This window comes from Aquarana catesbeiana, linkage group LG09 (genome assembly GCF_042186555.1).
Source record: "Aquarana catesbeiana isolate 2022-GZ linkage group LG09, ASM4218655v1, whole genome shotgun sequence".
Lineage (NCBI taxonomy): Eukaryota > Metazoa > Chordata > Amphibia > Anura > Ranidae > Aquarana > Aquarana catesbeiana.
Window position 1 is genome coordinate 73,898,013 of NC_133332.1, and position 21,928 is coordinate 73,919,940.

The 21,928-nt window shown below is 41.3% G+C and overlaps 1 protein-coding gene across 1 annotated transcript in view; it reads left to right on the top strand.

Annotated features, from left to right (window-relative positions):
• The first annotated feature begins 317 nt into the window (after positions 1–317).
• Positions 318–21,928, top strand: part of LRFN1 (leucine rich repeat and fibronectin type III domain containing 1) — a 245,222-nt gene continuing 223,611 nt past the window's right edge. The window contains exon 1 of the mRNA XM_073598787.1: positions 318–682. The gene's annotated coding sequence lies outside the window, so the exon portion shown is untranslated. The remainder of the gene's footprint in view (positions 683–21,928) is intronic.

Genomic DNA, 21,928 nt, shown 5'->3' on the forward strand with positions numbered 1-21,928 from the left:
TATATATATATATAAAGATATAGATATAGATATTTATATTTATATATATATATATATATATATATATATATATATAGAGAGAGAGAGAGAGAGAGAGAGAGAGAGAGATCTGTGTGTGTGTGTGTGTGTGTGTGTGTGTGTGTGTGTATTGTGTCTCTTTGTACCTAGTTGTGTTTGTGTATAGATAGCTAGATAAAATAGATATACAGATAGATAGACAGCTGACCAGTGTACTCTTCTCCGCACATGTATGTATGTGGTGCAGTGCTGAAGAGTGTCGGTGCTCCTCCTCCTCTCCTCCCTCCCATCCCCATCCGCCTCCTCCCTCCCCGTCACCTCCATCCTCCCCGGCCCCTCCACCCAGACTCACCGATCGGAGGATTGGACGAGGTTGGCTCCGGCACAGGACTCCTCCCGGGGGTCGGATGAGCGCCCATCTCCTGCCTCTCGGGGAGCTGCGAGGCAGCGTGGGGTGCGGTTGGGGGGGCAGCAGGATGCCACTGGATGGAATCACGGAGCCGGGCGCTGGAGCTATGGATGGAGCCGCTTTTGCCCTTTGAATGCCCCCTCCGTGCCAGCTGCTTTCCTGAGGCTGGAGGGGCGCTGCTGCTGCTGATGCAGGAGGGGCGGCCGGCGCTGGCACCAGGTTGGATGGCATGGCGCAGAGAGAGCCCAGATGAAGGTAGGTGCAGCTCTGTGCCACACACCGCAGTGCCCACCTTCTTGTCTCTTTCTAGGCTCTGAGCACGGCCAGGTTGCCTCTTTATAGCTCTTTTCGAGGCTAAGTTGTCTCTTTCTGCTCAGGATGGCCATGTCTTTCTGGATTGTACATGTCTTGCTGTCAGGGTTGTGCCCTGTTAGAACATAACATCTGTGGGATTAGGCTTTGGCAGTGTTTTTTGTTTTTGTTTTTTTTCTCTAGATTGTCTTTGGTCAGGTTGTCTCCTGATCTCTCCTATGCTGTCTTCTGTGTCCTGGGAGGTTTTAGCCTCTCTTGGAGTGCTCTGCATTGGGTTGTCTAGGCGTCTCTGTCTCTTTCCTCTGGCTGTCTCTGACATTCCCTGCACGCAGATGATTGCTGACTCCATGTTGTGGCTGAGCCCGTCTCTGGCTGTCCCTGTCCATGGTGCTGAACTGACAGAGTCCACTGATAAGCACCATGAACAGGAACACTCGTAGACAGTGCCATAAATTCAGCACAACGGACAGAGGCAACCTGTATATATAATACCGATAATTCAGCACCATGGACAGAGGCACCTATATGCAATGCCGACAGTTCAGTACCATCGGCAGAGTCACCTATATACAGTACCGACAATTCAGTACCATGGACAGAGTCACCTATATACAGTACCGACAATTCACCACCATGGACAGTCACCTATATATAGTACCGACAATTCAGCACCATGGACAGAGTCACATATAAATAGTGCCGACAATTCAGCACCATGGACAGAGTCACATATAAATAGTGCCGACAATTCAGCACCATGGACTGAGCCACCCATGTACAGTACAGGTAATTCAGCACCATGGACAGAGTCACCTATATATAGTACTGGTAATTCAGCAGATTGGACAGGGGAACCCATATACAGTACTGGTATTTCAGCACCAAGGACAGTACCCATAGACAGTGCCGGCAATTCAGCACCATGGTCAAGGACAACACCAACTGGTCAGCACCATGAACCCATGCAGGCTCAGCTACATCATAGAACTCAGCACCCATCTAGATGTTGGCTACCGTTTCTAACATGCTAATGACTTCCACCAGGATGAGAGCAATGTCACCCCCATACGTTTCACAGCCCTGTGACATCAGATTATGCTATTCTAAGCATGGCAAGGGGTATCAGCGACATACATGGTGCAGCCAGACAGGTAAACAACATGCACCTTGAGCGACACAGCAGTGGCATATATGGCACTGGAGCTGAACCACACATGATGCATCCTTGAAAAAATTCAGCAAGGTCCTCCTTATGGCAGACACACATGCCTCAATTTTATCATTCGATTGGATCGATAAATGATTAAGCAGCTGTAACTTGCCTTGTCATCAACCAAAACTCGATATAGACCAGATGCAATCAGTCAGGGAGGAATATTATTTTTTAATATCGGATGCAGTGAGATAGATCTGATTAGGAGATTTTGATATTAAAATGCAGATGTGATTGATTACTCAAGATTATATCTTCCTTCTATCGATTGAAACCTGTAATTTTGTTATATTTATCAATTGATTATTCTGATCAGAAGACACTGATAGGGAAAAAAGTAATAATGTATCGATGCATGTATGACCACCATTAGAAATGTCAGTTCCTTATACAGTATGATACATACTAATCTGCTGAAAAGATACAAGACAAGAGTAAAAAATCTCTGGATGTAGCAATGCATAAAGAATTTCTGCTAACAAATGCATACAGCAGTCTTTTCACGAGTCAGCATCCTATATCAAACAGCATCCCACTAAGATGCCTCTTGCATCCCTGACACATGACACCAGCATAAACCTTACAGCCTTGACATATGTCACTGGCATACCAACAGCTAAGCCAGGAATTCTTATCAAAAGATCAGCCATAGCTAAATATGGCCAGCTCCATATATTCTGTAGTTATCCTGCTCTAATAGAGCTTCTGTCACCCAATATATATATATATATATATATATATATATATATGCATCGCATCATCCCCCAGGTATATATCACCAGATCATAAGCCTATACCTGCTCTGTTTGTCTCTGTAGTAGATAATGTGAATGTATTGCTCAGAATATGACATATCTTTATATTGTCTTCAGCTCATTAATGGTTTGTTGTGGTCACGAGCTTGCAAATTAGTGGCAAACTGCCTGAAAGGGCGAGTAGTTAATTTGACATTGTTCTGCAATAGTCATTAGGCGTTGAACTTCATTACATATGTGTACACAAAATAAATGGGGTCTTTTGCATCTGTTTACGTGTCCTGACAGCTATCGACAACAGCAATGTGTTTTAAAATAGATGGCCCTAGTTCTCTGTTGGTGTATCCCCCCTCCCCTTTACAAATCTGTGTACTTGTTTCTGCATCTCGCAATTAAAATGGTGCATGGACATATCTTAGGTTTGTCCCTTGTGTTTTCACACTACTAAATATCAAAAAGAGAGTTATAATGATTAGAGTTGCAAGCATATGTACCAGAATATGCTTTAATGATGTGATGGTAGTGAGCTCCCAAGTGTTGACTAAGTGCAATTACAAGCTTGGTGGTCATGAGTCGTAAAAGTGTTCCAGTGGTGAACCATACATTTTCTTTAAAGTAGTACCATATGTAAAGAATAATTAGAACTGGCTTAAAGGCTCTCATCACCCAAAGCAAGCATTTTAGTCTCAAGAGGGAATTGTTACATTGAACCACCCCCTGGTTTTTACCTACTTTGACATCTTCAAAAACAAGATGATTTTTCTGTGGTAAATTCTGTTTTAACCATGAAGCCATATTGAAGGTACCACTGTCTCAGAGAGAATCCTCATGTTATTTTTTATAATGGAGAGTCCATTGGGGGAGTGTGACGCCATCATTTGATTTTGTGGCAGATTTGGTGGGAATAGCTCAATTATGGAGCTCTCAAAAGTTCTAGTAGCTAGCATGCAATTTAGTATGCCAACATCTGCACAACCCTTTAAAATATAGGCTTTGGGCATGGCTGACCATTAAGCATTGCTTGTAGCCATTGGCTCAACTTAGCCATGATTATAAGTGCATCTCTCATCCATTTTGTGACTAGTATGACTTGTTTGTCAGCTGTTTTGCTTCATGATATGGCAGTGTTGCTAAAGACAATTAATGTATCTATCTTCTAAAGCACTAGGCAAGGAGCAGCTGTTTCCATTATGCTTAGGTGACAGGTGCTCATTAAAGTCATATTTTGGAAGGGAGCTAAGAGCTTCTTGTAGTTTATTCACATCTTATCTAAGAAGGTTTTTAGTCATTCAGGTTAGAGGAAACCTAGACCTAGAAGCAGTAAGTTAAAGTAAACTAACATTGCTTATTAGTCTAGAACAGCCTTTCTCAACTAGGGTTCCTACAGAGGTTGCTAGGGGTTCTCTAAGCAATGTCTGCCTCCCAGATAAGTAACCACTGACAACAATGCTCTTTTTAACTATCTGAGGGAATTCTGATCAAACATGGAAGAAATATTCTTCCCAGTGACAATCACACTAATGTAATTAACATGAACTTAGCTAAAATCAGAAAGATATTTTAAGGGTTCCTCCATGTTACAAAGGTTAGGAAGGGCCATTCTAGAAACAATTCCATTGTGCAATAACCAGTTTGGATATCTTGTATCAGGGAACATAGTAAAATGAGCATGACATTGCCCGTAACCACCAATCAGATTTCACCATTTAGCACTAAAAAGCCAACTGAATTTGAATACTGGGACAATCTAAGTAGCTGCAACTCAAGCAAAGTCAAAAAGTAATATAGTAACATTTGTAATATCCTATAATTGATAGCGAGAAGAGATTTCTCTTCCCTTTCTTCCACAGAGACACAACAGGAAGTATATGGAAATCTCTCCAAAGTGAGGGAAATGCCCTTCCCCCTGGTTGGTGGTGGTTGTAAAGACATTTTTTAATTAAAATAGTAAACATGTACTTACTTACCTGCTCAGTGCAATAGTATTGCACAGAACGGTTCCTTTACCTCCTCTTATCAGGTTCCTCACCAACACTGTCCACTCCACCTCAGAATGGTCCCTTACCTCCTGTCTGCTCCCTATCTTCTCTGATTGCCTCCATGGCAAGCTGTGTACTGTGAGGGCACTTGTGGGAACGATCCCAAGCTGTGCTATGTGCATCCATAGACACTTATATTGGAGCTCTGCCCTGCCCCCAGCTCCCTGCTTACAGGATTTAATTGACAGTAGCAGGAGCCAATGGTCCCCACTGCTGCTTCTGTGACCTGAAAATACAGGAAGAGAGCAGCTCAATGCATGGAACTTTGACCCCAGAAAAGGAAGTGAGTGCAAAATGGGAAATGTGTATGGCCAAAAATCAAGTTTTGCTTATCAGATTTATAGCAAGCTAAACAAGAATTCTGATTGGCTAATATCTATATTTTATGTCCATTCCCTTTTATCCTGCAGTGCATTTTCCATTTTAATTTTACTACTAAAGTGAAGCTCCAGCCAAACCACTTTTTTGCATATAGTAGGGTCACTGTCAATGTTAAGGTCACTGCCAGGTTTTCATTACTGTCTGTGTCCTCATTGAAAAGATTTACCTTCCCGCTCTGCCCTTGTAACTTCTGTAAAATCTTCCCAATGAGATCACAGACAGCAATAAAATCTCAACAAAGATCCTCCTGACCCTTTCCCAATCTAAGGCCCTCTTCACACCTTAGCTTTGCATTGTGTTATCATGTGAACCAAAGTGTGTTGTGTTGTACATCAACTTGTTATATTTGGGCAACCTGTTTATTTTGAATGGGCTACCAACACACCATATGGCAGTAGTTAATTGGTGAATAGGTTGCAATGAATAGGTATGTAGCTGTCCTAACCAAAACTAATAACAGTGGTTGACTGACTATTTTATATCAGATAATAGTGAATGTCTAATTATCAATAATTATTATCTAGCTATGTTGCGAAATAGAATTTCCCTGTGTCTGATAGTTGTGTGTCTCTATTAATAGTAATTAGTGTTAAGATTAAAATAGTGTGTCTGTATTGTGCTCACAGCATTATTGATGTTATGCTATTCTTGAGAGTATAGAAATATGTCATGGTGTTATACCATCATTTTTCTAGGTTTTCATGCTATTTTCTAATAGTAAGTATATATATATCATTGTCTGCTAGTATATCCACCCACTGCTCTAATCAACAGTGCTGCTCAGGTAGCAAGAACACTGTAGATTGGAGCAGCTTGCAGGGGGACGTGTCTGACTGCTGGAGATCTGGGTTGCTGCCCTGTGTTTGAGGGCACCAGTCCAACTCTCCCATAGTTACTGTATATGCTGCTTGACTCCATTATAATAATAAATACAGATGGTTCAATTGGGCTTTAAACTGGTTCTAAAGACATAATTCAGAGATTGCATTAAGATAAAAAACCTTAAAATTAAAACAAAAACCTTCCATGATCCACCCCCCCACACACACACACACACACACCCCTTAAATACTTACCTGGCTCCTCTTTTAATCCAGTGCTGTGCCCATCTACATGAGCACTGTTTTCTTTTCCTGAATTCACAGAGGCAGCAGCTGGAGCCATTGACTCCTGCTGCTGTCAATCAAATCCCATAAGGAAGGAGCTAGGGAAGGGGGTTGAGCCACACCGTGTGTGTCTATGGATGCACACAGCCTGGTTTGGGAGTGTGACCGCACAAGTGACCCCACAGCACAGAGCTTGCTATGGGGGCACTTGAGAAAAGAGGAGGAGTAGACAACATTGGTGGGGAACCTGATAAGAGGAAGTAAAGGAATCATTCTGTGCAATACCATTGCCCAGAGCAGTTAAGTTTAACTGCTCATAAATGCCTTTACAACTGCTTTAATTTGATTGACAGCCTCACTGACCTTCAGGGATGCTTGAGAGAGAATTAGCCAGACTGTTACAGAAGTTAAGATTCTTACATATAACTACAGTTTCTTGTATCTTTCAACTTTCTTATCATTTAGATATTAATTACTTATTTAAGGTAACCTATGTATGTATTCATCATATATTCAGTTTTAATTGACCTAATTTGTGACAAGACCCCACCAGACTCCTACCTAATTTTGAGTAGATTGTCCCTGTAATATGTAATGCAATTATTGGTAATGATAATAGAAACACTAATACTATCGCACAGTAAAAATTATCGAGTGTGAAAAACAATTCTTAGGGGGAGTGTTTTTTTGGAAAGCTGTTCATAAAACCTAACATTGACTTTGGTTTATATTCACATGAATGAGAAGATAGATTCTGTTTTTTTTTTTTTTTATTTATAAAAAAAAAAAAAAAACTACAGGGATAACCCAGCCACTGCATTTTAATTAGCAGTGCTGTCTTCACACTCATTAAAGTCTTATATTAACGGAAAGTGAATGTGTCTGTCTCTATGAGCTCCAGGGCAGTTTGGAGGTTGCAGGAAAATTACTCAGCAATGTTTCTCTAAATAAGATACTGCTATTAGAATCCTAACGACATTGGGTGAATTCAGTACAGCACTAACAATTTTTTTTTCTCAAAGTCTGGCCCCTTTTAACATGGCCTGTGCCAAAAGTTATAAAATATTTGCGCCAGTTATGGTACCAGTACCAACACATGCGCCAGATTTAGGTAGTTTCCACAGTTAGGATTGTCGCTGCAGCTGTAAAGGATCCAAAAAGAATTACCACCAACTGAGCATGAGATAAGTCATCTACTGTCTTGACCCTTTTGGCTGCACAGCCAACGCCGTCCTAGTTAGCAAGGGGCTAAGCATGCACTGAGGACTATATAGACACCTCAGCCTCAGTGCCATCCTCCATGTGCCAGATTTGTGGACATCAACATTTGTTGTGCAGAGGAGCGAGGGAATGCTGACTGCATGCAATGGTCTTGATGAATTCCCTATGTTGTCTCTTTAAAATACAGGTATTAAATGTTCATTAACACATTCATTATATGGAGTCTTTACTCTTTTCCAGATTTAAAAGCACCACTAGGATATTTGGCCTTCAGCATTTCCAGGGGTGTCCCTGCATCTCTGCAGGGATACTCTAATGATGTAGCCACTTGGGGGGAGAAACAAGCATCACTGTATACTGTATACCTAAACAATCTATTTCATTTATATCCAATCAGGTAGGCTCTCACACTATCTAATAAAATGGGAAAAAAACATGCAATCAGATTGTAATGCGCATGACCGGCTTCAGCTTTAAAGAACATATTGTTGAGAAGGAAACTAACGTGAGGCTTGAGGGTAGTCCTTAGGGAGCCAGAAAGGAGGAATTTGTTGACAAGGTCCAGGGAAGTGACATCTAACGATGTCCTGCAATATCACAGGATTAGGTTTCCTTGGAATATCAGGTTACCAACAGCTAGCAGATTAAATCAAGCAATGCCAGCATTTCCCATGATAGATCTTCCCACTGGACTGGAGTAAAGTATTAACATAATCTACAATGTACTGCTGGCATAAGAATTCACAATTTAAATGGACTCTGTATCATTTATACAGGCATGGCTGGTGCTTTTGTCATTCGGAGAAACTCGTGTCTCCTTTTACTCATGTGAGGCCTTCAGCTCTGCCAGCAGCTCCATCATATACAATCAAGGGTGAAGTGCTTTTTTATGTAAGTGCTCCAGCCATTGTAAGCTTTGTGTACATTGGATAATGGCATAATGCATGGTTTTTAATAGGACTAATGCAACCATGGCCACAAGTTATCTTCATACCGATGCTTGCTCTCGACCCTTCATATCACATTATAGTTACTACAGTATATTACATTTACACAGAGTGATTACAGCTGCCATGTAGGCCATATACAGTGGATCCTTCACTGGCTCATCAGAAACAGTAAAAGCATCATTGTGCTGAGGGCATCTGCCTCAAAGCTCTATCGTGAGGATAAAGGTGGATGTTAAAGGTGAATTATTATTTCCTTTTTAAAAAAAAAAAAAAAGAGATCAATTGGCACCCACAGGAACTCTCCAACAAGCTGGAAAAACTTTTTGTGATTTGTAAGGGGTTGGGGGTGGTCTGTATCCTGCAACTGGAAAGCCCTGCTTTGCATAATATTTACACATTGACTTTAATTGAGTACAGTGCTTGCAAAGATTGGGAGACCTAAGGAAACCATATCTAATGCATCTGACTTTTTATTTTTTTTCTCTCTTAAAGGATAACTGTATTTTTAAAATAAGCAACTTTGCAAGTAGACCCCCCCCCCCCCCCCCCCACATCTGCCCTTTCTCTCCCATTGCTTTAAAAGCTCTCATCTCAGCTCCATGCTACGTTCATCCTGTATATTTATGGTCCATGCACAGTGGCTTTAAAAAAACGCTGCTTCTACAGGAATTTTGTGTTTTGGCTTTGGAAGAATCTCAATGTTATTCTATGTGTCCATGCACATTAGGACATTTAGAGGCATATAAGCTCAATGTTTAGAGGCAGAAAAAAAATTCTAGTTTGCACTTTGCAGTTTTCTGGCATAAAAAAATGCTAAACACTCCTAAACGTGCCTAAACTTCTACAAAAACGCTGTGTGTGAACTTTTTTTCTGCCACACCCAGTGTGCATGAAGCCTTAGCTTGTCCATAGGACTGAGATCAGCATGACTTTTCTGGGACATACCTTTGATTTAATGTCTTCAGTGCATGGAGTCTTAAATTATGTTTAATGTGCTGTGTGCCGCTAATGTAATCACAGATCACAAACTGCTAGAAAAAGGCAGCCCTTACATTGTTCAATTAAGTGTCGCATATCCCCCATTACACGATACTGAGAAAAGCAGAAAGCACATCAAGAGGGATTCTAAATCCATTGATTATTTTCAATCCTGGTCTGGAGACATTTGCTCTATGTACTGTAGCAATCTATTTGCAAAGGCTGCCTGATTTTTTGCACTTTGTGATCTACTGTGACTGCATGTATGTATTGCAACATAAAAGTAATTTTTTAAAACTCCTGGTAGAAACACTGAATCAAAAGGTATATGGAGTAAATATCACCCTTGCTCCTTCTTTATGTTTGCAGATACAGTGAAGACACTGAACAGAACAATGATTGCACTGACTTGGGCTTGTGATGACAGCTCTTATGCCCCATACACATGGTCGGACATTCTGACGACAAAATCCGTCAGATTTTTTCCTTCGGATTTTGGTCCAAACTTGTCTTGCATACACACGGTCGCACAACGTTGTCGGAAAATCCAATCGTTCAGAACGAGGTGACGTACAACACGTACGTTGGGACTATAAATGGGCCAGTAACCAACAGCTTTCATCTCGTAATTTATTCTGAGCATGCGTGGCACTTTGTGCATCGGATTTGTCTACACACGATCGGAATTTAAACTATCGGATTTTGTTGTCGGAAAATATTCAGCTCTCAAACTTTGTGTGTCGGAAATTCCGATGGAAAAAGCCCAATGGAGCCCACACACGATCGGAATTTCCGACAACAAAATCCAATCGTACATTTTCCTTCGGAAAGTCCAACCGTGTGTACAGGGCATTAGAGCATAGGGAAAGACAGGCAAAATTAGAGCTAGTATTATGACAATCTCTTTCACTCTCTTATTCTGCAGTAGAAAGGTATGGGAGTTCTCAAAACTGTTTTGCACCTGGACATTTGCAGATAATTATATAAAATAGCCACACCCAAATTACATTTTGTATTGCACTGTTACATGTTAATGGTTCATGTTAAAGGTCATTATATTTCAGTGCTTTTAGGCACCAATAGATTGAATGACTAGCTGTTTTCTTTTATATTGAAGAATTCAGTGGGAAGATGTAACTATAAATATTCTCCTTCTCGCGTCGGGCCAAAAAATAGATGTCTGTCTCTATTCAAGTAGCATGACACCATTAGTAAACTTTGAATTAACAGGCTAGCATGGATATTGAACTACAGTACAATTAATGGAAATATCAGTTGTGGGTGGAGGTGGCCTTTGAGGCAATTTGGACCATGTTATAAAGTTTTTCTTTTCACCTTTAGATCAGATGTGGTTTTAAAAATTCGTGCTTTGAAGAAGGCTTTGGTCTTTCATAAGCTAAGTGGCTATGTATCTATTTAAACTTACACCAGTAAGTGGGAGTACTTAAGGCAAAACTGCACCACTACTGTATAGAGCATAAGGTATGTGTACTTATCTTCCACTACTGAGCAAGTTGAATTGTATACAGCAACCATGCTTTGTGATCTGTTAGCTAGGTTGTGGGAGACAAGGGAAGTGTCATGTGCTCTCTCACACTTGGGAGTACAAGGCATTTCCTGGGCAGGTGACCAAGGAAATTAAGTGGTAGCATGGTGAGCGGGGTACAAGTTGCTGCACCTTACAACCCATACAGTAAAATGTTTTTGATGAAAACCTTAATGAAAGATAAAAAAAGAAACAATGCCTTTTATAGCAAACTGTATGATATTAAATCGAATAAACATAGCCAGTAGCAGCAAATACACAATCGGATCTGATAAGAGACTTTCTTCACATGTATAGCCATTAATGTATCGGTTAATGACTGGCAGGCTCTTGAAGCCCCACTGTCGTTAGAGGAATGGGAGTAAGCCTTAAATGCCACGAAGCCTGGTATGAGTCCAGGGCAGGATGGCTTCACAGCACATCACTACAAAAGCTTTGCAGATCTTTTGGCTCCAAGTTTCCTCAAGGCCTTCAATACCCTATCAGATACCCCTAGTTCTTCAGGAAGCCTATTAGAGGCATATAACTTGGTGATCCCAAAAGAGAATAAAGATCCCACTAATGTAGCCAACTATCGACCGATCTCACTTCTGAACTTGGATGTCAAACTATTCTCCAAGATCCTTGCAACCCGATTGTCTTACCATGTGCTTGCCTAGGTGGGTCTCAACCAATTTGGCTTTGTCCCTGGCAGAGAAGCCAAGGACAATACCATTAAAGCTCTAAACCTACACCACTGGCTTACCTCCACCCAACGTGAAGGCTTTTTCCTGGCAAGGGGCTGCCCCCTTTCTCCCTTACTATATATCCTTACTTTGGATCCTCTCTTGCGCTGCGTCCGGGCAAATCCTAACATAAAAGGCATTGAGGTTCATCATCAGGAATACAAGCTTGCTGCCTTTGCGGATAATATGCTGCTTTTCCTCTCATCCCCATTGAAGTCCTTACCCAACCTGATGCAAGTCCTAGAACAGCTCCAACTTAAAAATTAATTATTCAAAATCTTTTGCACTGAACGTCTCTTTACCCCCTAAGCTGGTACATCTATGTCAGAAAAATATCCACTTTCACTGGAAGATGGATGCCATCACCTATATCCAGCTACCTGGTGAGCTAACGGAACTGAAAATTATACAGCAGGACCTCCTAGCTGGGATGTGCCCACCGTCTCCTGGTTTGGACGAGCCTCAATTCTAAAAATGATGGTGCTTTCCCGCATTCTGTATAAACTGCAGATTATCCCGATCCATTTGCCACCTTCCTTCTTTGCGGCAAATAAGAGAATGTGCAGAGCTTTCCTATGAGGAACCAAGGCAGCATGAATTGTATGGGCGAAGCTTGTGTTACCAAAGTCTGGTGGTGGCATTAGCCTCCCTGACCTGCAGAGATATTCTTGGGCTGTTCATTTGGCTTGGGTAGTGGATTGGAGGATACATATCCGATGTAAGGGATGGGTACTCTTGGAGCAATTGATCGCAGGAGTTGAATTCCGCTCAGTCCCCTGGTTCTCTAAAAAGCACATAACACCCAACATCCAGTCACACTCACTCTGATTGGGGCAACTTTTTATGCCTTTGAAAGGTCTTGTAAAGTCCACGCACTCTCAGCCAAAAACTGCGTGATCACTCCTATTAAGGGTAACCCAGACTTTCTTCCAGGTATGGCTAAGGCTTACTTTTCAGCTGAGTGGCCCTACACAGAGATCCAAGCTAAACATTTTTTATTCAGGGGCAGGTTCCTCCGCCAGAAAGAGCTTGCAGCACTATCTCTGACCAAGGCCTTCCCTTTTTGGGCCTATCTACAATTAAAACACTATCTGGATAACCCAGCGGACAGAGAAAGATTCACAAAACCCCTACTGTCTTTGAATCGCTGTGCTCTAGCTCATCTCCCCAGAATCATGTGATCTCAGTGCTTTATGCCTCAGTGTTTGGGGAACCTTATACTTTGCGCACAGAGCATGCATTTTGGGAGACCAAACTAGACACAGTGCTAGCGGAAACTAGCTGGGATCGCATCCACTTGTATATCCACAAAGGTTCAATGAATGTGAACACCCAGGAAAACGGGTATAAAATGAAAACACGGTAGTACAAGACACCAGATCTGCTTCATAAATTCATCCCAACAGTCTCAGATCGGTGCTGGAGATGTGGACAGGACTTGGGCAATTTTCTCCACATATGGCGGATGTGCCCACTGATTCAGCCATACTGGCGTCAGGTGCTTGACTCGATGACTATGATTTCTTTGCTCCCACTGGTGTTTTCACCAGCAAGCACAGTACCTCCTTCATCTTTCCAAAATACCCAGGTAAAGATACGTTGGTGGCTATGCATATTATTAACACTGCTAGACTATGCTTGCCGGTTCATTGGAGGTCCACATTGACCCCTTCAATGAAAGAATGGGCGTCACGCATCAATCATATTGCAGCGATGGAGTAGCTGATCTATACCACTCAAGATAGGATCTCCAGTTTCTCAAATATATGGGAAGCCTGGTTTAAATATTGAAACTCTCAAGGATATCAAGAACTGATACAAGACAATGTATAGCCAGTGTTCCACAATTGGTCTCTTTGTAGATACAATCAGAAGGCATTATGGGTTCTTATACAACATACATCACTACCAGAAGTAGATGGAGAGGGTAGCTGGTGGTTATCCCACCCCCTCTCCTTGCATTAGCCTTTCAATACACCCCCCCCCCCCTCTTTTCCTAATCTTTCTCTTTCTTCCTTACCCCACCAACTAATTCCTAGCGGGCGGAGATTCTGGGATAATGGGCTGATTTAGTAGTCGGCTCCTTCTCCCACTTCCCTCACAATATGCAGAACAAGCAAAAATCAGAACAGGAACCTTGCCAGAGGCCCCAAATGTCTAATAACTGACATGTCTATAGGCACCTAAATTACCTTACACAAACATGGCAATGCAATGACATCTCAAAGAGCACTTTATGTATTTTCATGTTAGGAATGTTAATTGTACCTTGTGGAGGGAGTACCTTATTGACTATGTCATTGGTATGTAACTATTGTTTGTACTCCAGTTGGAGCTGTGTCCTTTTATATTGACATTTCTGTATTGTCTGTTAAAATCTTTAATAAAATTTTTCAGAAAAAAAAAGAAACAATACTGAGTCTCCAACAATGCTTCTTTTCTGCTACTAGTCTCAGTTTTCAGGATCTAATAACAACCACTTCCTCTGAGTCAAGGCTGTCACTCGGAAAACTGGGACCAGACTATGTATGCTTTATATGAGATTTATTTACAGTGAAACAAAATCCTTCCAAACACCAGCACAAAGCAAACATGAAAATATAAGTGAACCAAAAAATCCAGTGACAGAGTACTTGACTAATAACTAACAATTAATTATATAGAATGTATACGAAATGGGGAACACCAAAAAGCAGGGGAAAACTTGAGGTACAGGGAGCAGATGGGAAGGGAGAAACAAAACTGGGACCAGGAATAAGGGGGAGCAGGTGCAAGGCAGCAGGGTACAGCGTACAGGACCAGGATAACAGCTAGTAACAGACAGTAAGACTGGCAGCTAGCAAAACACGAGAGGCACTTAGTAGGGGAGGACCTAAATACCCTCCCAGCAGGCAGTATCAGGTGGAAACTGATTACTGAGGTCTGCTGGGGTTGATTTACTAAAGTCAAAAAGACTGTGCATTTTTGAAAGGGCAGTTACATCCTGCAAGTGCAGCTGCTCCAGAGCTTAGTAAATGAGAGAGAGAGCTCTGCTGAGTTACATCATCCAATCATGCGCAAGCAAAAATGCATGTGATTCAGTATTCTGTGTAAATTGAAGCTTTACGTCATTTACTAAGCTCTGAGCAACTGCACTTGCAAAAATGCAGTCTATTTGTCTTTAGTAAATCAACCAGTTTCTTTTATATCTTCCTGTTCAGATAATATATCTGTTGACCTCCCTCTGAAACTGCTAGTTGCCTGACTGTGTCTGACTTTAATACTTTCTGAACACAAGAACAAACAGGGCGCTGGATTCATATTTTCTAAGGGTAACTGAAGTTGTCATTGGGCACACTGGCTCCAGTTCTGTGGCACTCCACAAAACAGGAACTACCCTCAGGCACACAGTCCAAGGTAATTTAATTATAAACTGATTCAAAGCAGAATAAAACCAATGCATTTCAGAGGCCAAGGACACTCCCCTTTTATCAGAGCTTAAGAATTGTAACTGTGCTTAAGCAGGCTCAGGTGAGCAGATACCAAATAAATCTAGTATTTACTGCTTGGAACAGTTTCAGGAGGGCAGGTTACTCCAGTTTTAGTGAATGCAAAGGAGCTATTTTCTGAGACAATAATGTAGACCAAGTATATATAAATAAAGAAAATTATTGTGCAGGTAGAAAGTTGAAAATAAAATAAAAAACGAATATAAGCTGCTGGTAACAACACAACAGGACAGTTGGTGATAGAAATAAATATAACATAAGTTGCCGCTCAAAACAATCAAAATAGTGAAAACAGTGTCCATATATATAAACACCTCATATTAGTCTCCAAACACAAAAAATGATGTAAGTGAACACAATCTCTTGTAGTCCACATGTAGACAGGCTTGACTTGCGTGATAACTTCACAGACATGGACTCCACCCTACACGTTACTTCAGAGTTGCCTGTCCCTATGGTTTGTGGAGTTAGATTTTCATTGTCAGCCATGACACTATCCTATTCAGCCTAAACAGAGGGAACTGAATAGATCCTCTGTGTTATCACGCAAGTCAAGCCTGTCTATGTGTGGACTAGTTCCCGGGAACCATTGATTTTTTACATGCTGGATTTTATCTGGAGTTCTGTGTGTTCTTAGTATTATTTTCTTTTAATAAATTAACATACAGTTTTACACTATGTGGACCATTTTTCTTTTCCACATGGTTTGTGAGTTGGAGCAATTTCCATTGTCAGATATGACACTGTCCTATTCAGTCTTAAACAGAGGGAACCAAATAGATCTTCTGTGAATAACTCATACTTGTCTAGACTCTTATAATTTGAAGTCTAGATCTCTGGTAAGCAAGCATTTCACATGATTCAAGGAGAGGGTGCACCTGGGTGAAAATTCCATAAATTATTTGTTCACTTACATTGAAAATTACACTTTAAGAGACTGTGTTCACTTACATGTGTTCACTTTTTTTGTTTGGAGACCAAGTATGTAGCATGGGAAGTTGAAACTCCGAATCTTCATAGTAATCAGTGACTTGGAACATATTGAGCCATTGGGTCATCATGACATCCAGGCACTAAGCATTTTAGAAAGCAGAGGCCATCAATGACAGCTTACATAATTCAGTTGGCACAGGTATGCTTTCATATAGTGCTACCTTGAGAGTATCACACCTCAGACAGAACTGTCAACTGTGCTAATGTAACTTTGTCTCAGTGGCAGATTGAAACACACCACCATCCTGAAAGGAACCCACCTTTTCTGAAAGATTCCTTCCTGCTTTCTGTATCTGTACTTAGAAGAACTACATGCATTTATTTTGATTTCCACTTACAAATTAGATTCACAGAAGCAAGTTAAAACAAAACTGTTTTGCGTGAGTGTTTTAACAGCCAAAAATCCGTGTTGACGTTTAATCGAGGATGAACAGAAAACAGAGACCGCTGACACTTTCCGACAGAATTTGCGGATTATGAATCATTGTGAATTTGCAGTGACAAATAAGGGAATCTAGAGGAGGTGGGGGTTTTCTCTGGCGGGCTCGTGGCATATGTCCCATGAACATGGCGTTTGTATCCTATCCATAGATTGAGTGGCACATGAATATCCCAAACATACTCACAGCCATCTGCTGAATACCATCTTCTGTCAACTCCCACAACATCTGTCCTGACTGCCCAGCTCTGCCACTTTGTAAAATGCAGAAAATTCACTTGTCGTGGATAAACGGATGTATCTGAAGGTCATTTATGAGAAAAAAAAATGCCCAATGTTGTGAATAGTTTTACCAAAAGCTTATATCAAGGCTAAGTAAGTATTGTCTAAATACAAAAGTCAGTTGTATTCTTATTTACACTTTGATGTCTTTAGTGTATTGCTTCTAGAGGTATGCAGCATGAAACCTGTACTGAATAGTTTTACCTATAGTAAAGACCAGTTGCCGCTCCTCTCTCTCCTTGTGCAGGATGACTGTTTTTGTCTCCACCTCTTCCTGTTGTAGTGGGTGGAATCTGCAGGGTCCCTCCCACAGCTGTGACCTCTGCACATGCAATTTGCAGCACAGTGATGGTGTCACTGCTAACTTTACAAAAAAAAAAAAAAAAAATTGAGGATTGAAAAGGCATTTGGTACACATGAAGTATATTAATATCTCTTGTGGCTATTGGAGAATGTATTTAAATGAAAGTGTTTTTGCACAAAATTCAGTTTGAAATATATGGATGTCTAAATTAAAGTAGGTTTGTACATTATTGTCTGTAGCTTTATTCAGTCTCTTCGTGAGTATGTTGATAGTATAGTGGTTGTAAAGTCAGAAGGTTTTCTTATCTTAATGCATTCTATGCATTAAGATAAAAAAACCTTCTGTGTGCAGCAGTCGCCCCAGCCCCCCCAATACTTACATGAGCCCCATCTCATTCCGGCGATGTCCACGAGTGCCTCGGCCATCCGGGACTCTACTCCTGATTTGCTGAGATATAGCAGCAGCGCCATTAGAACCCGCTGCTGTCAAGTAAAATCAGCTAGCCAATCAGGAGAAAGAAGGGGCGGGGCGAACCGGGGCTCCGTGTCTGAATGGTCACAGGGAGCTTTGACTCGGATTGGGTGACCCCATAGGAAGCTGCTTACTGTGGGGGCACTCAACAGGAGGGAGGGGCCAGGAGCACAGAAGAGGGACAAGAGAAGAGGAGGATCTGGGCTGCTCTGTGCAAATCCATTTCACAGAGCAGGTAAGTATAACATGTTTGGTTTTTTTAGAGAAAAAAAAACAAGACTTTACAATCACTTTAGATTTAAAGCCCATTCACACAGGGGCAACACGACTTCCAGCGCGACTTTGGGAGGCAACTTGGACACGACTTGAGTATGAATCACAGCACGACTTGGGGCAACTTACAATACAACTTGAAGTCGCCTCCAGGACAGGGAACTTTACAAGTGGCCAATCAGAGCTTATCAGCTGTGTGTGAGAAGGAGGGGGCTGGCTGTTTAGTGGAGTAAATTACTTTCCCTTCGGCTTCCTGTAAAGTTGCCTCAGTATAAACGGTGATCTGACTTGGAGGCGACTTCCATTGAAATCAATGGGTACAAGTTGCCTTCTAGTTGGATTGAAGTAGTACGGGAACCTTTTCTAAAGTCGGAGCGACTGCAGTAGTGTGCATTAAGACGGATCCATTCACTTACATTGATTTTTTCATGTAGCGTCACTTCAGGCGACTTGGGGCGACTTGAAGTCAGATCCAAAGTTGCCTCTGTGTGAATGGAGCCTTAGTTACAGTGTAACTAGAGGCAAAACTTTTGTTTTGGGCAGAAAAAGAAGTGGTCAGAGCCCCCGTCAGATTTTTATTTCTGCTCGTGTCCCTGCTGGGGAAATTCTCCACCTTTTTCAGTGACAACAGCGTAGGAGAGGATTTGCCCTCACTTTGAAAAAATGTCCCCTCACTTTCTATTGTGTCTATAGGAGAAATGAAAGGAAATCCTTTTGATGTGTCCCTTGACAAAACAAAGTAAAACATTATATCCAAAACTAAAAAGAAGTTTTGGCTTTAAAATATTTCTCAAATTTGAATTGGCATCTAAATAGATTTGCAATAGATATGTATGTATACATGTGGAGAACAGAGACTGTAAGCTCCTTAAGGGACTGATATATATGTAAAGTGCTGCATAAATTGTCAACACTACATAAATACATATAATACCTAAATAATGTTCCCTAATGTAAACTCTGACTGAATGACATTAGTTTTCTAAAGCATTTGCATTTTTTACAAGATAGTGTTTTTTGCCATTTTTCATGCTTTGCTTGTTAGTGCTGTTGATTTACTACATCCTTTTTGCTGCCACTTTCTGTGATGACTGCATAATGAATGGCATTCCTCAGGGCAGGTTTCCTGATGTTGACAACAGCGCAATAGTTTTGAATAGAGTGGTGAAGGGGTTAGAAATGCTATGAGATTTCGGGTGGGGACATTTGCCCTCTCCATTTGTGCTGGTACCCATTGCTACTGGAGTGAGGGAAAAGACAATTTTTGAGTTGCCACCAGAACAGCAATAAAGGAGAAGTCTTCCAGTGGGGGCACTTGGGGTGACAACTACGTATGGAATTCTCCCATATTGGACATAAAAGTAAAAGAAAACCTTCCCAATGGATAGATACCAACAGTCCCAGATTTGCCAGGACAGACCCACCTCTCTGTGCTCTGTCCCAATGGTGCTGTATCCAAAGAACACAGGATGATCCATATTTGAGTTAATGAGTATGTGCAGAAACTCACCAAAGGTTTTTACAGAGACAGTCAAAGCTGTGAGTGGGCTGTTCCCATATAATTAGGGTGTGGCAGCCAAAAAGTTGGCTTGATCTAGGGCGGCACTCTCTGGAAAGTAAGCTTAATCTATGGATGAATGCTTGATATGTGTGGGAGGGGGTGACAGTTTTCTAAGGACTGGGGTAGAAATGTTGGCAAGTATACCAATGGGACGCAGATGTGCTTCTGTGCTTCAAGTAAACCAATGCCTATTTTGTACACTTTGTGGAACTTAGTAGAAGGAAAACGTAATTCATTATAAGGCTGTACTCTGAATGACATATAGCTTTTGATTGTTTTTTTACATTGGGTAGTGATTGCATGGAAGACAGCAGATAACAATATCAGATGTGCCAATCATGATTAATCTTCTAATAGCTTCATTTGTATAACCCAGAGCTGTAGGGTTGGGCAGGTGTATAAGGTGACTATCTCACTTGGGTGTATACCCAAGATGCACAGCTAATCCCATGCATCTGCATGTAGGCACTTTCATTTATGTCTATTGGGATGTAGCAGCTGCATGGACACAGTCACTGGTCCCAATTTGAGGGCCATACCAGTGCTGGTGTGCATTCTGTGACACCCCCCCCGCACCTCTATGGTTGTCGAATAGGAACTAGCGGCTGTGTCCGTGCAACCATTTACATCCCAGTAGACATGAATGGGAAAGCTTGCATGCGTATGCATGAAAAACCTGTGTATCAGATGGCAAAGAAAGCTCTATGTACAGGTGTATGGATAGGTATGCCAGTAAACCTGTTCAAGAAATAACTTGTCTAGTACTGATGCCTACCATAAGCCTTTTACTAAACATGATAATTGATGTTTAAACAAATAGAACAAAAACTGATAATTTAAGACATTCATTGATCACAGCAGCTTCTAACCTTCTTTGATAAACTGTTGTTTAATTAAAAAAGAGACTATTAGGAAACTGCTAAATCACTGAATATAAACAGTTAACACTTAACATCTCTTTCCTTTGCAATGGGCCAAGCAGCAGCTAATATGCAAATCTGCAGCCTTGAGACATCCTTACAGATGGAGGATGTCTTACTTATTTCCGACACACAGGTGTTTGTTGTACACTTTGATTTATGTGCCAGTCACATCCCAAACTACCTGATTTCCTGTTCTGCGATATAATATATGTACAGGCAGCAGAGAAGAAGATGAATCCAGGACTAGAGTGAGTCCTAAACATGACATTTCCAGAAAACAAAGGCTTCAGAGCATACGCCGTTTTTGGTGCGTCGGAACAGCATACAGACGAGCGCTTTTTCCAATAGTAATTTGTTCCGTCGGAAAAATATAGAACATGTTCTTTAGTCCGTCGGAATTTTCGACAGAAAAATTCCGATGGGGCATACACATGGTTGGAATATACGATGAACAGCTCCTATCAGACTCTTTCTGTCAGAAATTCCGCTCGTGTGTACGCGGCATAAGGCTTCATGCACACTGCAACTTTTCTAAATTCCCTTCACCGCGCAGGAGAAAAAAGCGTTAAAGCCGGATTTTTTCAAAGCGTTCAGGCACGTTTATACAAGTTCAGGTGCATCAGGCATTTTGATATTTATTCATTTAATTGGCCAGCATTTATTTATAGCAATAATTTATAATTTATTGTGGCCATTGAAATGAATGAATGCTCAAGCACTAAACACGTCTAGCACTTAAACGTGTTTAGACAATTTTGCACGCATTTATGCGCGCCGGGCATTATTTGTGGCAAAGCACTCCTCTCCTGAACACGGTGGCCCTGGAGTTTTTTTCTGCCTCCAAATGTGCCTGCATCTAATTGCCTGTAAATGCCTATGTGTGCATGGGCACAAAAGGTAACATAGAGGAACGCATAGAGGGACGAAAAGATTCATGTTTTCAAGGGATAAGGGCCAACAGAAGAGTAAAGCATGTGCTTTTAGGGGTGCTTCAGTACATTGCCCACTACTGTAGGGTGTATTGGAGCACACGGTTCTTGAGTTAACATGCATTGTGGTAGTGTTACCATAATGCATATTTGTGAATAGGCCCTTAACTATCTGAGTTCCCAAACTGGGACATATATAAGAAATCAATACATGCATAGCAGCTTACCTGAAGGCAACCCCATCCTCCTTAAAGTGGATGTAAAATAAACAAACCATATTCCTTTATATTGTGTGCTTGTCTAAATCCAAAGCACCAAGCGTTGTTCATCTCTGATCTCTAAACCCTCTGCTGTCTGCATGAGTAACTGAAAATACTTTAACACTAGGTTCACATCTATGAATTTTTGTGGGCTGCGTTCACATGGGCACAGCAGACCATTCAAATTAATAAGCTGCTGTGCCTGCATTTCTGCAAAAATAAAAAAAGGTGCATGCACTTTTTCAAAAAGGGAAATTGCATGTTTTTTTGACTATGCAATTTCCCTGCGCTACACGAACTGGAACATGCACTGCGATTTTCCATGTGTGGGGGTGCCATTCACAATGAATGG